The sequence below is a fragment of the Manis pentadactyla genome, chromosome 11 (assembly GCF_030020395.1).
Source record: "Manis pentadactyla isolate mManPen7 chromosome 11, mManPen7.hap1, whole genome shotgun sequence".
Classification (NCBI taxonomy): Eukaryota; Metazoa; Chordata; class Mammalia; order Pholidota; family Manidae; genus Manis; species Manis pentadactyla.
This window is the reverse complement of record NC_080029.1, coordinates 88,452,423-88,469,713: the sequence shown is the minus strand read 5'-3', so window position 1 is coordinate 88,469,713 and position 17,291 is coordinate 88,452,423. Positions and strand designations below refer to the sequence as shown.

At 43.4% G+C, this 17,291-nt stretch overlaps 1 long non-coding RNA gene across 1 annotated transcript in view; it reads left to right on the top strand.

The window, feature by feature from the left end:
- Positions 1-2,497: 2,497 nt before the first annotated feature.
- The window catches only part of LOC118914748 (uncharacterized), an 80,795-nt gene continuing 66,001 nt past the window's right edge, over positions 2,498-17,291 (top strand). Inside the window, exon 1 of the long non-coding RNA XR_008992559.1 lies at positions 2,498-2,599. This is a non-coding gene — a long non-coding RNA (uncharacterized LOC118914748). The remainder of the gene's footprint in view (positions 2,600-17,291) is intronic.

The following is a 17,291-nucleotide window of genomic DNA, read 5'->3' as shown; positions in this document are numbered from 1 at the left end:
CAACCACCCGCTCCCAGTTGGTTATCTCATTCAGAATAAAGATCAGAGTCTTCACCACAGTCCATACCCAGGTCCTGCACTTGGGGCCTAACGCCCTGCAGTTGATGTCTTGAAATCTTAATACTTTTTTCTTTGAATTTGAGTTTTGTAAATGAAGTCCAGTGGGACCATGGAACATGTGTTCAGAGTTGGGACCTCAGCTCATGTACCGTCCTGCATCCCACTATTTTCCTGCCTCCCCAGGATAAGTTTTGGTTGCCCATTCCCTACCCTGTGGTGTCCTAAGCCCCATCAGCTCCCACCCCTGTCCCTAACACACAGCAGATGCCTTGCCCCTGGGGTGGTGACCTGGTCAAGTGGCATGGATGACAGCAAGAGTCCTGAGTTCTGCCACAGCCCTGAACCCCCACCCCCGAAGGACCCGGCCTGGGCCAGCATTTATAGTCCTCCAACAGGTACTTGGTGAGGGTGGTGAGCAGTGGGGCAAGCCTCTCTCTGTCCCCTAATCAGGCACTAAGCATGCTCCCAGACATTTGCAATCCTTTGGGGGCCACCCATCCACCATGGGGTGGGGGAGGACGGGGAGGGCCTTCATCCCCCCCCCTCAACCAGGGTAAGGCATATTGGTGGTCCATTGGCTGGGGAGGAGACCCCTGCAGCCAGTGAGCCTTGTCCATGCTGAGCCCCAGGACAGGAGCCCTACTGCCCAGGAGGCTCTGCACTCACCCCCAAGCATCGCCATACTCAAGGGAGTACAGTCTATATAGTAAATAAAATGAAAGGAAAAAGGCTTATATTTTAGTACTTATAAAGTCCCTTTTTTTACTGCTTTTCAAACAAGGGGACCCCCATTTTCATTTTGCAGTGGGCCTCCTCAATTATGAAGCCAGCCCTGCCGGTGCATGATTGGCCCCTGCCCAGCTCTCCAGCTTCAGCTCCTCGGCTCCCTGCCTCCTGCGCTCCATTCAGCCAGCCTGGAGTTCTTGAAGGTCAGAGAATACACCAAGCTCAATCCTGCTCGCTGTTTCTTCTACCAGGAACACTATTTCCCCAGGTCTCTCCACAGGACGCTTCCTCATTTTGGTATCTTCCTCAATTGTCACTTCCTTATCCTGATCCCAAATGATCGCCATCTTCCTTGTTCACCCTGTAAAAATGCCCCTCCCTGCTAATCACTCATTATCTCCTTACTCAGCCATATTTTTTTTTCAAACTCTTTAAGAGCTGAGTTTTGTTAGATATGTGCTTGTTGCCATTGTCTGACATGCTCTATGAGGTTAGGAACTTTTTTTGTTCATCTCTTAATCCCCTTGCCTAGAATAGTGCCAGATATACAATTAGTGCTTAGTAAATATGTGCTGAATGAACGAACTAACCTGTATCCGTCATCCTGTATTCCTCTTGCTCATAGTTGCCCTGTAGAGGAGGGAGAGAACCATCTCCTAAAAGAGAGATCTCCCCAGACTGAGGCCTATTATGCGTTCAGTTACTAGTCAAAAAGTATTTATTGGACATTGACCACATACAGTGATTTGTTGATCCTGTGAGGATCTATGTTAGACCCTAAGGAGAAGACTCATTATAAACGACCCTCATTTTTCAGTCATCAAAATTGTTTAGAGCATTCAATTAGTGTTCTAATGTTTCCCTTCCATCACTCTACTGTGAATTGACATCATCCTAGGCTAGTATACACTTGCTTCAGCATTTAGTAATACAGCAGGGGGATAGTATTCAATTTGAGGGCATAGGCTTTGGTTTTTCTATTATAATAACATCTTTTTCTACTATATCATCCACAAAACTCTGTCCTCTGGTGTCATCTCGTAGTTATCACAAAAATGCTGCATATATCCTTCAGAGAGGGAATGCTCTAACTCTATTTTGTGTAATAATGTCATTAAACTTGACTCCTTGGCTTCTTTTTAATGCCATTAAAAGTGGCTGCCCAGTCACCTCACTTTCACTTGGCACCTCTCCAGCAGGCTCCAACCACCAGTGTGGAGAGCTGACCCCTGGAACGGAGCCCAGGCTGGGGCCCAAACTCGCTCTGAGCACCTCCTTGGCACCCGTGCTCTCCTGCCCCCTCTACGTGTTTCCTTGGCATTAGCTGGTGCTGACACAGGTTGGTGTTTGTAATGAAATTAGTGACACCAACAGCCTCTTCCAGAAACTCAGCGATTCCTTTACATGGACATGACTCTTCCCTCACCCCACTGGCGCCATGTAAGTCAGCACCCCCAAGTTTGGAAGCACAGATTCCACTTGGTGCTTCCCATTGTTTATGGCTTCCCGGCCAAGTTCTCGAGCCCTGTGAACTTGTTTTCATCCAAGTCAATTGAATCCAGTTTAGCAGGAAATGTTCCTTGACGTAGAGATGTCCAAATATGTGTTGCCCTCTGCCAGGGTTGGGCTAATTCTTTTGAAATCAGGTGATGTAATGATTCCTGTTATTTAAAGACAAAATAAATAATAAAAAATAAATCACCAGTTCCATGGGGAAGACAGGAGAAAGTCAAGCACTCTTGTTCCACTCTCCTGCCAGCTTATACAGATGTCTTTCAATGAAATGGACTTAAGCTTCCTGACAGTTAAGATGGTAAGAAAATCTCAAAAATAAGTCAATTTTTTAAGAAAAGAATATGCCCATGGCAAGAAAAGGCAGATAGAGCTGTATGAAAAAGTTACCACTCAAAAGACCATACTCTAATTTGCCAAATGATTATTTAATTCTCAAATAAGACAATGATTATTATTTGATTCTCAAATAAGACAATAGACTAAATCTTCTCTTGAGCACTCTCACTGTGACCTGCCCTATTGAGCCAGGGTGAGGTCCCCTCCCAAATAGACCCTCTCAAGTCAAATCACCCTTGCAGGCCATCCTATTAATGCATCACTAGTTGGTAATCACAGGCCGTGTCTGGGAGAATTCCCTTGCCAGCTGTCCTGTAAATTCACAGCACTGGTCACAAGAGGGATAAGGCATCAAAGAGAATTGCTAAGATACAGCACCACAGCAGAAATACCAATTCAACAGGCATGCTCCATTCACAGACGTATGCTCTTTAAGAGAGTTGAGGTATTAAAAACAGGAGGCTAGTGATTACCTCTAACATCCATGCCAACACTTCAAAATTTGCAATGCTTTATTCATTGTCCCAGATGGGATGGGTGGTGTTTGCACAATTCTATGCAGGAGAAAATCTCCATGAAGGAAAGAAACAATGTGACCTAGAATGAGCAGAATTAAATTTCTCTTGGTTCTTGAATTAGGATCCTAATTGCCTGAGCAGATGGCTGCATGCTAATGGTCATGCTTTATCACTATGATTCCCAGACCCCAGGTTTGTTTTGGCCTGTTAAGAATAAAGTTGCCACCAGTACACACTTGAACACTTCTTGAAACCCAGGGCAATTACATGAGCTGGCTTGGAAATCCCATAATTTCATAGGTCCTACATATGCTGAAGATGCCTTTTTCTTGACTTTCTACATTTTTAACAAAATTTTGGGCCCCTCTCCAGTTATAGCAACCCACCTTAGAGATGCATGGTTCATCCAGTTAGTTACCTTTCACATCAAAATCTGGCATTTAACTGACATGAGTTTTCCTTACAAGTTGTATTATATGTATGTGTGTATCCTCTGGGAAATGTGCATTTGAACTGAAGCTGGGGCAAGAGGTGGGGGGTAGGGATGGGCAGGGTCATTAGCAGCATGCCTTGTGTACGAGTGAGCCTGGGTGTACATGTCACGGAATTCTCTCTGATCATTAATCATAGATATGTTCATTATTTGAACTTTGCTTTTCTCCTGGTGTGTAAGCCAGATAATTTTCCAACCTAACGTAAGCAATTAAGTTTCAGTTGTTTATATACCCTTGTTTTACCTCGTTTTATTGGAAAAGCTGAATAACATGGAATCTAGTTCATGGACCAACAGAATTGTATCATCAGGGCATGCACTCAGTGACGAAACTAAAAACTAGAAGTGGAAAACTTGCTGTCACTGTCTCCTACTTGAGTCACTTGTGTAGAAAAACAGCCTAAAAAAATAGCAATATGTATCAATGTAAGTTTAAGCTTGATAAAATATTAATGACACTTAATCTCTTATGTAGACAAGAAACCCTGTTAAGAGATTCAAAATAAACTCATTTAGGGTAAGCACATGTCCTAAATTTCTCCCTCATGCAAAACAGTGAATTCCACTACCACCCTTTTTCCAAACCTAAGGTCCATCTCCGTCTTGTTTTTCTTATTGATCTCAATGCCTTTATGCTGTCATGAGTTACATAAAGCTTGGATCTCTTCTGCCTCAATAATTTCAACATGTATTTATATTTCCAGATGGCTACCATGAAGTATTTTATTATCTGAGAGTCTCTGGTATCTCTAGCCCATGGGGAAAGTAATGGAAAATCCAAATAACCAAACCACTGAAACCCTAGACGACAGCTCAAGAAACTGGCACTCTTGTTTCCAGGTGCAGTTACTGTTTTCCTTGAATCTTTAATGTGGGTCCATCACTTTAGAATGACCCATCCACCTTCTACAGCAGTTTTCCAATATAAAACTGACTCACCCACTGATACATGGAAAGACTTAGGCCTTTTTTCCTCCTAGAGAAATGAATTTGAGATGAGATGCTGTTAGAAGAACATGATCATTGTCCACTGCATGTATTTCCCCAGAAGTGTTCGTACTGGGGCCCGGCTTCAGCCTACAGTGCTCCCGTCAGCCTCAATGAACAAGTTAGAATGTTACTCAGCACTTTGGAGACATAAGCTCAACCAAGCATGTCATTCTCAATTTGATAACCAGAACTCACACAGTTTCTTTGGGCAGGCAAGTATAATGGACTGACTTTTAGCTGAAAACAGGATAGAAATAAGCAAGAACTTTCTTACTTTAAGTTGTTAGGCTTTTAATTGTGTCAAAAGAGTAATTTCTCCTTCATTATTAAAAAAGAAAGAATAGATACATGTATTCTTGTCTCTTCAGTCGCATTTCAACTTGAGGTGAACTGAAAGACTTTTCAAATGTTTTTGCCAGCCCTGAGAAATATTCAACCTACCACTACTGCCCAAAGTTTCAGAAGCAAGTGAAAAATAACTGGCACCTGAGCTACAAGAGACAGACTGGATTGCCCCTTCCCCTGACTCCCTGGCTGATTCTAACCACAGGAGCCTTTCTCTGGAAGGGATGGGGGAGTTTCAGTGTTCCAGGCAGGTGTGCTCCCACCTGAGCTTCAGAGCTGGCCAGGTGCCATTCTCTTTCACCCCTGTCGTGAATAGGCAACAAACAAATTCAGGCTGGTTCTTGAAACCCAGAGTTACAAGGCTTTACGCACAGGTTGGGCCCCTCAGATTCCATCACACCACAGTTGGGTGGCAAAAGGCCAATATACAGCCGTTTTTAGGAATGAACGATAATGAGCCCTTGGAAATTGCAGACTGTTTACTGTTGCCTCATGGTAATTGTGGGAAGAGTTTTGGAAGCTCTTCTGAGAAATCTGGTGAAGTAAGAATGGAGAGAGAGAGAGCCATAATTTGAGGAAAGGCAACCCCAGAGGGCTACAGGAAGTGAAAAAAGGGTGGGAGTGCCCCCTCTTTGCAGCAGGCCTGCAAACAGTCAGCCCTTCTGGTGCTCGCTGACGAGACCTCATGCTTTGGACAGTCACTCAGCAGCTTAGTTCAGCTGAACAGATGTTGAAAATGTTCTGGGTACAGCACAAGGCTTTAGGGATACAGTAATAAATTATGTCCAGTACCTTTCTTCACATGACTGAAACTCTAAACTAGGCCATAGATGTGCAAACCAAATATGTCAGCAATCATCCTTCTCTTCTGTCTTCACCTGTCCCGACATATCACCTCATCAGTAAAAAGCTCCCTTGACCTCACTTACTAGGCTTGGTCTCTCCATGCTTCTATTTCATAATACTTTTCACATTTGTCATTTAAGAATCTAAGGAAATATTTTCTAATGTACATCTCCTCCATAAAGAACACTATTTGGTTTTGCCAATACAGTCTTCCCAGCAGTGAGGACAATGGATGATACACAGAAGGTGTACAAAAGTAAACTTAATGAATGAACAAGTGAATAAGATGCATTAAAAGCAGTGATGTAAGTGATGTAAGCATGGGAACTATATGAGCACAGAGAAGGGGGCCCCATTCCTGTCAAGAAGCCCCAGAAGGATGTCCTAAGCTAGATAACTAATCTGTATCTTGAAGGATGAATAGATGTTAACCTTCAAGAAAAGAGGGAACAGGTGCACTCAGATGTGAAAGTAGCATGCTAAACTGCAGAAGCGTGAAATGGCTTGGGCCATGAAAGCAATTACAAGTGATGCGGCATTTCATGCAAGACATGAATTATGAAGGAGGATGTAGCAGGAGATACATAGCTCAAGAGCATGAAAGACTTTGTACATCATTCCAAAAATGCTTTGACTTTCTCTGTGGGCAATGAGGGGCCTTTGAAGAGTTTTACGTCATGAAGTAATATCTTCAGACTGAATGTACTATTCTGTGGACAAAGCAGAAAGTAAAGACTCCTCGATCAAATTAGGCATCGAAGACCTAAAGCTCGAGGCCACATCCCCATCAGTTCTTCCTAGCATGGGGCCTCTAATAATTGATGTGCAGGCCCACAGTACATACTCATGTTAACTTCAATGGCAAATGTTGACTAAGCACATCTCACATGCCCAGCTCTTGTGGGCAACATGAGAAGTAAACAAATATAGCTAAGGAGGCAAAACACCTACTGAACAACCAGAAAACAAAACTACACATTGGGAATATGATATAAATTGGGGGGAAAAAACCCTTAGGACAAAGTGGGACTGGAGATGTGTGGGGTGAGTTTGGAGGAAGACTCTTTGTAAGAGGTGAGTTTTGATTGGGTCCTTAAGGAAGTGCTGGAAGTGAAGGGGCAGAGCAGGAGGGAGGGTGCTCAGAAGTAGTCGCCGGGGCAGCCACAGTGGCGGGGAAAGCCGCCCAGTGCAAGAAGGCTGCCTGGATGCTCCGGCCAGGCTATTTAGGAAACAGCATGTGTGATGGTAGCTCTCATCAATTTACTACAGTAAAAGCTACTTCCTAAACTTTTAAGACTGGCTGCTTCCCTCTCCTGAACCAGCAGGTCTTGAAGCCCTTAGGTGGGGCTGAGCAGGGTAAGTGTTGCGCTGGCTGGAGTGAGGCGGGCAGAAGCAGCAGGGGCTCAGAGCAGGACGCCAGAGCCTGGGCGGGTGAGGAGGGCCCCCTCCCGGGAGGGCACCGGTCAAGGGACTCAGAACCTGCTGAGCCGGTTAAGGGGGCCCCACCTGAGGCCCCCGGGGTGGGTGTCAGAGCCTGGGTGTAATGGTGGCTTTGTGGTTATGGGGGAGATTGTTCCTGTTTGCAGGAAATACACTCTGACGCGCTCAGACAAGGTGTCTACACGGGAGAGCAAACATTGTTAGGACAGTGGATAAACAGTTTACTTTCAAGTGACTTAGAAGGAAAAAGGTTTTGTACTAAGCTTACTTTCTGTAAGCTCAAGACATTTCAAAATAATAATTTTAAAAAACCTTAAAGATTGGTAACTTATAGGTACTTAAGAATTTGAGCTGAATCATAGACATATCACACACATTTAAAGACTCTTTAGAAAATATTTGCTTAAAATATTTTAAATTCTGTCTGCAAAAACTGGAAAGAAAAAAAAGAGAGAGAGAGAAGTATCCTTAGTATCCAAACTGCAATTACTTAGTGAATCCCAGAAATACCTCAGTCCTTGAACTTCATCTTGTCCACTGAAATCGTCTTCATTTTCTTGTTTCTACTCCTCAGATTGATTCATTCAGTTACCTGGTAATGACAGGTCTTCCATGTGCCCGGAACTGTCAGGAATGGTGTCAGGGACACACTGGAGGGAGAGGGAGCAAGTTCCTGGCTCTGTTGCAGTTTGGTGTTATTGCTGTTAAATAACACATATATATATACCATATAATATATTGTTAAGTAAATAATAACAACATCAGAAAGAGTCCCGAAGATTCCAAGCAGAGCCCTTTGTGCTTGTGTTTCTTGACCAGCAGAGCTCTTCCCTGCTCCCACACTCATTCAGCCCTTCTCTGACCACTGTCACTGCCACTGTCAACTCCTTTATTCTGCTTTAGTCACATCACTTCTTCATCTTGTGCCTCAAGAACAGGGATTTTTTATTTTTTTACTGGTGCAGTTCCAGCACCTAAACATGAGCTGACATGGGAGGACTCAATAAATATTTGTTGACTGAATGAATGAACAAACTAGAGCCACAAAAGGGGAAGGAAAGGATGCTGTGGGAATGCAAAGGTGGTCACCTTTATGTGCCCGGGGCAGGGAGGCAATAAGGACAGGCCTTTCTGAGAAAGTGACATTTACACAGACCCTTAAGAAAATAGTAGGAAATGCCAAGTAAAGAGTGCTAAGGTAGGCCTACTATGTACAGAGGGATCAAAAGCTGTCCTTGGTCCATCAGAGCTCACTGCTTTCCTCCGTGTATCTTTTAGTGACATACTGCTATTCCCTGACAGTATCCCAGTCTCTTCCTTCTCGGTCCTCTCTCTACCAAAAGTGTCAATAGTATCTGACCTGAGAGGCAGATTTTCCTTCCTTTAATCTGGTCACAGGGCCCCAGGGCTGACTAGGAATTGTCCTCTACAGCACAGGGCTAGGGGCTTGAAATGGAGTGCAAACCCTAGTTATGTACTTGCTAGTTGTATAACCTTAGGAGAGTCTCTTCACTCTCTGAGACTCTTTCCTCACCTAAGACAATCTGTCTGATAAGAATGCTTATTTCACAGAGTTGGAGCAAAGACAAATTCATGGGAAAGTACTTAATTATCTGCCATTACTTTGACCACACAACCCAGACATACAAACTGAGATAAGAGTTGACAGTTCCAGGCAATGAAGGTTGTATTTTTACACAGAGTAACTGCACCGTCAACAAAAGACCCCAGAGAGAAGATTCAGATTCATACTTAAAGGCTGTGTCTGTTTACATCTACCTGAATACAACTAGAATACCCCACATTTCAGAAGAACCATGTTTCCTGCTTAATACAGAGATGCACTCTGCAGTCTGCTCTGACTCAGCTCTTTCCTCAGGGAGTATAGTTTAAGAGAGAAAGTGCTTGTGCTTTAATCCTGGCACTACCTGAGGGACACAACCGCTTTGTGCCTCAGCTTCCTCCTCTGAAAAATAATGCTGATGTGTACCTACCCTGGAAGGTTAAATGAATTGATATTTGTCAAGTGTTTAGAGAAGTATCAGCAAATGGGAAGTGCTTAGAGAGTTTTAGCCGCTGTCCTCCCATAGTTATTGCTTCTATGCAAACCCTAGACCTGGCTCGTGCCCTACAGTTAATTCACCACAGCACAGGGTCGGTGGTACTGGCATCTACTGGCCCACTGCAGAGAGAAAGGGTCAGCCCCGTTTGAACTTGGACAGTGACTATTCTGTACAGTCTCCTATCCGGAACAGGTGGCTGGGAAACAGAATACAATGAACCTGCTGCTGTTTCATTGGGTTTTCCCACCTTTACAAGGGGGCTGGCATTTCTCAGTCATCCAGTGGAAGACAAAAACATTCAAAGATCAATCATTCTACTGTTAAGGAAGTTAAAATAGTATCAATTTTTCTTATATACATCACAAAAATACATAAAACTTAATTTAGTCAATGACTGGCCATAGGGAGAAATGTGACCATTGCAATTTTTATTCACCCCATGATAATTATAATAAATGTAATAATAACAATAATAGTGGCAGCTTACATTTATTACATACCTGCTGCAGGCAATGTTTTAACTGCTTTACAGAAAATAATTCATTATACACCTTACAAAAACTGTAGGGATATCATCCCACTTTATAGAGGAGAAAACTGTCTCCGTGGTTTCCAAGAACAGGAGATGAGGAAGAATTTAGTAGGAGAGTTAAGCCAAGAAAAACATGAATTCATCAGACAGTAGAAAATCTGTCAGGAAATAACACCCCCGGTTACTTATCTCTCAGCATCAAGAATACTTCAATTTACTATATGAGTTTCCAATAATAAGGCAACCAGTTTAGTCCTCAGAAATGTCCAAATAAAAAACAAGTCATATGAATAGCTATTTTAGGTTGAGTCAATTTCAGCTCCTTCAAAATTTATATCCATCTTTACAGACTGCTTCTGGCATGTCTGTATTAACAGGAGTTGTATTCTTCAAGTTGTTTAGAAGTGGTCTTGGTGATCAGTCACACTTGTCCAGCTTCCCAGTGTGCAAAGAAAGCACTTTTAATACATTATTTGATCTGATCCTTTCAATGAGGTGAGTCATAGTATTTATTTCCTTTTTATACATAAAATTGAAGCTCAGGCATGTCCTCAGTCCCCAGAGCAAAGCAGCAGAACTGGGTGCAAAAGCCATGTACTCTACTCAGTTCCATCTCCTTCCGCTGTATCATGCTTTCATCTTTTAGTAAAATGGAGAACCAAGGTCTCTATTCAGACTAAATTTCAGTTTTACAGCCATATACTATATACCCTAACAGGCCAATGAATTTAAAAGAGCACATCACACTAGCTGGGGGTAAATGTATAAAACTGAGACTGTGGATGAACTGGTGTTCATTTTGGAGCAAACACCCCAAACTCTCCTGCAAGCAGTCAATAGCTTGATCGTGGTATATAGGTGCTTTTCAAGTGCCAGGAAACACAGACTTTGGAAAAACTCAAAGAAAATTCTATTGATACTGTTTTTCTTGTTGCTTTAATCCAGGTTGGCTAGTAGCCAGGGAAACAAGGTAGTCACCTCCCTTTCTGATCCTCAACCTTTTGAATGAAAAGAGAAGTATTTTCATTGTATTTTATAAAATAATATTGAGTGATCTGGGACTTTGAGACCTTCCCTGATATCTCGTAGAGATAAGGACTGAAGGCTCCTGAACCCTAGTCAAGCTACAGTTCACTCATTCCCAACAGGTATGCAGAAACAAGAGCTCACGTCGGAGCTGTCCAGGTTCCCTCTGGAATGCCCCTCCGGGTCTGGCCAAGTGTGGGGAAAGCCATGTCATCACCTTCCCGCCACTGAGTAGTCATGGTTACTAGTGGCTTCCAAAGGTACTCAGAGCCAAGCTTAGGTCACACGGGGCCAAACAATGGGATTCCTGCTCCCAAGGACAGAGGAAGAATCCTTTCATTTCAGTCTGCACGCATACTACTTCCTCCTGAGACTTTTTTTTCTTGTCCAAAGCACTGTCCAAAATGAAGAATTGTGGTCTAAAATATCTCTCTGATGATCTGTGGCCGGTGAGGGTAGTGGGCTGGGACCATGCCTGGATTTTCATTCAACAGACAAGGACTTTCAGCCCTTAGATCCTCTGGCTTCCCACTTGAGGGCACATCCCTGGAACTGTCCTGGCTCCTTCACGCATGTGGGGCTCTGACAGGGTAAGGCACGAGCATCACTGGAGCTGGGAGCTGGGGCTCTGAGCACTTCACAGCTGACACCTGTGGCTTCCTTAGATGGGGAGCTCTTAGGGGAGGTGTAGAGAGGTAGAAGAGGTAAATGCAGTTCCTGGGGAAATTGGCATGATATCAGACTAGAGATTTTTAAAAAGAAAAGTGTTTGGAAAGCCCAAAGCATCACATTGCTACTGCAAAGAAAGCTACCCCGATTGCAGGTGATGAAACAATACCCTCCTCCCCCACGTTCTCTGCTGGCCCCCTTAACACTGTTAAAACACAGCTCCACTGCCAGAGCAAATCACTCCTGTGCAAATTGCTCTCATCTGTTCAGTTGACCCTTGGATCCTAGTATCATAAAGAATGATACTGCTTCTGTGGGACTGTTGTTATTTGCATGTCCCTGTTGTCCAGATGATATCCATTTAGCTGTCTTAGTACAAAATCCAACAGAGATATTCCCACCCTAACTTGCAGTCTAAACCCCTCTTTCATTATGTGCTTTGTATTTAAGCCCAAGTTAGAAATTATTAGAGACTACTGTGTACTTTTTGAATCCCATCAAACCATCAACTGATGCAAAAGGGAAACAGCCTCCTTCAGCTGCTAGTGAAAAGCCCTTCTGTTAGGCAAACTCCTTCTCTCTAACTAGCTCACATTGCTGTCAATCTTTGTCAACAGTAACAAATAGACCATTTCAAATATGCAGACTTTAAAAAATTCCATGGAAAGTGAGTGTGGGAGGACATAACTTTTGTCAGAGACATGTACTTCCACATACTACACACAGCGCACATCCCGTCATTTTTTTATCAGCTGAGAATAGGTGAAGAACCAAAAAACAGACATGACACCTGGCTCTAACTACACTGGGTCATTAAAATAGGATTGCAGAGGGCCAGGGTGTGCAGCAACCACAGGCAAATAGCCCCAAGAGTAGCCTTTTCCTTGAAAGGAGACTCGGGGGAGTGGCAGAATTCTTTTTTCCCCTCAGAGAGGGGATGGCCCAGGCAGCTTCTTTCCTTCCCACCATCCTATTTTCCTTCTTGGGGAAATTAGGGGATATTAGTCACCTTTAAATCTTAAGACCAGTGCTAACAGTTGAGTATTTAAATGCTTTCCATGTTTTTAGTTCTTTACAACATTCAGTGAATTCATCAAGACAAGCCAGAGATAATGGTCTCAGTCCTCCGGCACAGATGGAATGGAAACAAAGCAAAACTTGGACAATTCACCATACCATTGCTACTGAATTCAGCGTAGATGAGGCTATAAGAATACAAAAATAAATAAATAAATAGGGTTCTTAGCAGAGCATCCCAAATATCGTCTGCATTCTGACAGTTATTACAAAAGTGGTCTCAATTGCCACAGTCTTCACAATGTGACTTTTAGCTCTTCCCATTAAGAAGTGGGGTCTTTCTCCCTACTTCTTGAATTCAGGCTTAGCATTGTGACTTGGTTTGTCTAATAGAATGAGGTCAAAGTACTGGTGTTCCAGTTCTTAGCCTAGGCTTTTGGGGTCTTTTGTGTTTCTACTAGCTCTTTTGGAATGTTGCCCCCATCATGAAAAAAATCACAGGCTTTCCTGTTGGATATTGAAAGACTAGGAAGAAAAACTGTGATGACAAGTTGAGGCATCCCAGGCGAGCAGCTTGAGATGGACTTGGCATCCGACCACAGGTACAGCAGAGTAAGCCCAGCCAAAACCAGAAAGACCACCCAGCCCAGATTCCGAACTACAGGCACATGAACAGATAAATGGTTAAGTCAGTGATTTAGGGTTGGTTTGTTACACAGCAATAAGTGACTGATACACCCAATCTTAGGTTTTTAGACACCCTGTTTCTTCTTGGACATCAGAAACAATGCAATTGTTCCATTTACAAACTAAGCTATTACCACTTTGCAAACCTGCCCTATGGGATTGCAGATCCATCCAGATCTGCAGTACAACTTTGCTATGTGGTATGTATTATTGCCTCCATTTTATAGTTACAAAAGTCGTTAGCATGATCAAGTACTCTAAGATCCCACAGCCAGCAAGTGGCAGAGTTAAATTTTGATTCCAATTCTGTCTGAGCCCAAAGTGTGTGTTGTTAGTCAATAAGCTATAATGCCCCTGACTTATCCAACTGTTTTACCCTTTAGGACATATAGAGCAACCTTTTATCATTGTTGCACTTTCCCATCAATAGTCCTTAACTTCCAATTTAAACTTCAATTCTGTGAAGGTCACCTAACCTAGTACCGTCTGTGGTAATCAGAATAATGTGCTCACCCCAAAGATGTCCACATCTTCATCCCCAGAACCTGGAGATACATTGTGTTACATGGTATGGGGAAATTAAGACTGCAGATGAAATTAAGTTTGCTAGTCAGCTGACCTAGAGATGGGGAAATTATGCTGAATCGTCCAGGTGGGCCAGTGCAGTCACAGGGGTCTTTATGATCAAAAGAGGGAGGCAGGTGAGTCAGAGAAAGAGCTGTAACAAGGGAAGCAGAGATCAGGATGATGCAATTGCTGAAAGGCAGCCCCATGCTGTTAAATGCAGGCAGCCACTAGAAAAAAGACAAAGAACATATTCTCCTCTGGAAACTCTAGAAAGAATGTTAAGTTTTAGCCCAGTAAGACCCATGTCTGACTTCTGACCTCTAGAACTATAGGACAATAAATTTTGGTGTTGTTTTGAACAACCAAGTTTGTGGTATTTGTTACAGAAGCAATAGGAAACTAATACACCTTCCACTGAAACAAGGCCAGAGTAGCTTGTCAAGGCTTCTCAGAACACAGAAGCTACAATCTGAATAATTATAAGTAATTGTTTTGATTAATCCCTATGATAGAGGCATTATAAATTGTTCCCACAAATACATGGGTGAAAGTCTTTGAAGAGCCACTTAAAATTGCTAAAGAAAGGAAGAGAGCCAACCTGTCTGTCCTCTTCTGAGCCCATACACCCCATAAGAACTTGTTCCATTAAGGTTCTGATGAGCTGACATTTCCTGTGGGCCTAATGTATTCTTGCTAATCTCCAAATGATGCCTCTCTCCTCCCAGTAACATCAAGAACTACCATTAAGGCACAGGCCAGCTTCTGGGCCTCCCCGGCACATGCACACCACATACACACATAGGAAGGTGGTCTCCAAGGCTGTGATTTCCTGGCTGGCGAGCGTCTTGGGTTTCACTTGAGTGTGATGATGATGTCACCCAAGTGCCTTAGTGTAGGGCATTTCCGACCATCAGTTCAAGGACTATCATTTACTCTCTATGTTAACATCCAGAACAATAAACACAGTCATTAGAGACAGCCGTAACCCATGGCCTGCTGTGTATTGATGTCAACCCTGCTGCGTTTGACATCTGAAATAAGTCCAAAGAAAGCACTGCATTTTCAAAACTGGGTCTACATTGAGGATATCCACCCCTGACTGTATTCCATCTTCCCACCTCCATCTTCTAAACTCTCAACATCTTGGGTTCAACCCCAGACTTAAAAACCCCTTGTCTTATGCAAAAAACACAACCAGGACAACCTTCTCCCAGACTGGGAATAATGCCACCATTAGTTGATTGAACCTAGTGGACCCTCACTATAAAATGATAAACCAATTCAGGATGTTATGACTCCTAATATAAAGGGTGTCGAAATGTAGTAGGTCTGGAGCTGAGACTTCTGACCTCCAGAACTATAGGACAATAAATTTTGGTGTTGTTTTGAACAACCAAGTTTGTGGTATTTGTTACAGAAGCAATAGGAACTAATACACCTAGAAAACCTGACCTTATGCACAAACTGAGCACAGGAGATAATATCAAAAAACAGGAAACCGAAAGAAACGTTTACTCACATTTAGCCAAGTATCTCACTGTCTTCTTCAGTTTGTTTCCATAGGCATTCAATGCATAATAATTGATTACTTATTGGTGCTGGGAAGTAGAAATATCAATGTGGGGTTGCATAGTCTAAAGGAGGAGATGAAGGATCTGTCAATGAATTTACTGTCGATCCAGCTCTTAACTACGCCAGCAGGGGCTATTCTAAGTGTTCTACATAAATGATCTCAATTCATTCTTACAGCTTCCTAAGCTCTGTACTGTGAGCGAAGCCTTGTTTTGCAAATGAGGAAAGGGAGCCCTAGAGGCTTAAATCCCCTTTGCAAGGATTGGAACTGGAATTCAAGCTCAGCTGGCTGCACACCTGGGAGGATCCCCGTGAAAAGTGCGGTAATTCTCCGCGCACTGGAGGGCCCATGCTTTGCTCATCCTGTCAACACAGCACAGTTGCAATTTCTGGGGGTCCAGCCACCTAGGTTTCTGAGCTGAAATCTTACTTCACGGGATATAAAACTGAAAAAGAATTCAAAAGCCTCCTCTGTAGGAGTGGGTGGGGGGACAGGGCAGGGAATCTCCTGGTGTTTGTTACTCTCTTCAGATTTTGGGGAGAGATGTACTTGGGTCATTGAGGCCATGGAAAGATGCTGTGGACTCCAAGGGAGAAGTAAAGACACAATGAAGCCTTCCCAGTGGTCTAGAGGACTCTGGGACCCATCAACTCTAGGACTAGATAAAAAGCAAGATTTATTTCTTCAGGGGGCTGGTAGCAACTCCTGGGCAAATCTTGCACATGCACTTCAACCCTGTGGGAGGTGCTGTTAGACCCGATCAGTTCATAGGCAGAGGTGGCCCTTGACCCACCATAGCCCTCTGGCTGAGTTCTCAATACCTGGCCTGTTGGGTGGCAGCAGAGCCAGTGAGTTCCCTCGACAGAGCACAAGCAAACTCCATGCGCCTGGGGCAGCATTCCTTAGAAGGAGGCCTGTGAACCTAGCAGGCATGTATATGCCCTGTATGCATGTATCTTGAGAGTCAAATATAAGTTATTTACTGCTCTTCTGAAATATCTGTGCCATTGTTCCTTTCCGCCAAGCATTTCTTGTTTTGTTTTGTTTTGCTTTGTCTTTGTTAAAGTATTATTCACTATGCTTGGGTTTTGTAGAAGCATATCAAAAAGAGTCACAGCATACCACTCCAATTCTCTTAACACAGGCTCTAGGGAGTTTCTAGAAATGACTGTGCCGTAAGGTTTGGAGGGAAGGTTTTCCAAGTTGGTCAGCGCAACTCCTGGGGTTTTAACACCCAGGAGCCCTGATGGGGTGGAATTAGAGAAAGCAGGAGGCCCTCTGGTGGAGGCTTCCTGGGTTCTCCTGTGAGATGTGCTTACTAGACTTTTGCACACCCTGCGTGGGTTCCAGTGCCTTTCCAATCCTGGTAGGCTTGCTTTTTCCCGCCATTCTGGCTAGCTGTAGGAAGACCTCTCACTGCACGTGGCCGCCACCTGCTGGACCCAGCCTGGAACTGACTGCCGGGCCTTGTAAAGTGGACATCTTGCCAGCACAGGAGGTGTGAGAGAACAGATTGTCAAGCTCATTCCATGGCATCCGTTCCAGAGGGAGACTCGAAACTGGCCTTGACACACAATAATTTGTTTTTTAATAGTCTTTTGGAAACCTAAAGTCTATGAATCCCTCTGATAACTCATCTGAGAGTTTAATCACCTCTCAGAAATATTTTCCCCATTTGTGATCTCATTGATGCTTCCATTTGGGTTAACTTCACACTGATCCATTTTGATCAGGGATGAAAAACAGTTGCTGTCAATTCTCTGGGTAAAAGCGCTTTATAGGCCTGGAGAAAGATCAATGAATATGCCTCACTGCTCTGGAAAGGTCCCAAGTTTTATTTTCCTTTAAACTGATTTCCTTTAGCCTATTTTAGAACTTATTTATTATT